We start from the raw sequence: 787 nt of genomic DNA on the forward strand, positions 1-787 counted from the left end.
AGCGGAGAGGCAACTTTTATAGTGAAGGTTTTGTGGTCTGTCTGTAGGTTTGTTGTACAAGTCGGTGTGTAAAATTCCGTCATTTATAAAGACAGTGACTTCAAGAAATTTAATTTGGTCAGGAAAGTAATTAAAGGTAACTTTGAATGTTTCATGAAAGAAGTTTGAATATGAGATAACTTCTTTATGTGGTTCAAGACTAGCTCTTCAAATGTCATCTATGTAACGATTCGTGTATGAGGCTTACTTGAAAAAGCTGGCTTTCAATATATGACTCATAACAATGTTGGCAATATTGGGAGCCATTATGGTACCCATTGCAGTACCGTTAACCTGAAGGTAATGTTCGTTATTGAATTCGAAGTTGTTCAGAGTTAAAACCAGGCTGGCAAGATCTGTTACTGTTTGAGATTCTGATGGGTTAGAAAGGTTTAATGCGGACTTTAAGTTTCTAGTCCTTCATTATGTGGAATGTTATTGTCGAAGGAAGAAACAGCCATTGTACAAAGAAGATTGTTGGATGGTAACTATCCGTTGGTATTAATATCTTCTATGATGTTAAAAAAGTGAGTAGTATCCTTTATGTAAGAAGGAAATACATTTTATGTGTCGGCCAACAAAAGCGGGCAGCTTTTCAGTAGCCATGTTTGTGTAAGAAATTATGTTTGATTTGTGTGAGAGATAAAATCTACCTGGACAATCTTGTCTGAGAATCAAATACTGGAATAATGGCTGGAGACGGCTTGAATGGGTAATGAAGAAAACTTTAATATAACAGCAAATGTAC

Source organism: Limulus polyphemus, unplaced genomic scaffold, assembly GCF_000517525.1.
Source record: "Limulus polyphemus unplaced genomic scaffold, Limulus_polyphemus-2.1.2 Scaffold6294, whole genome shotgun sequence".
Taxonomy (NCBI): domain Eukaryota; kingdom Metazoa; phylum Arthropoda; class Merostomata; order Xiphosura; family Limulidae; genus Limulus; species Limulus polyphemus.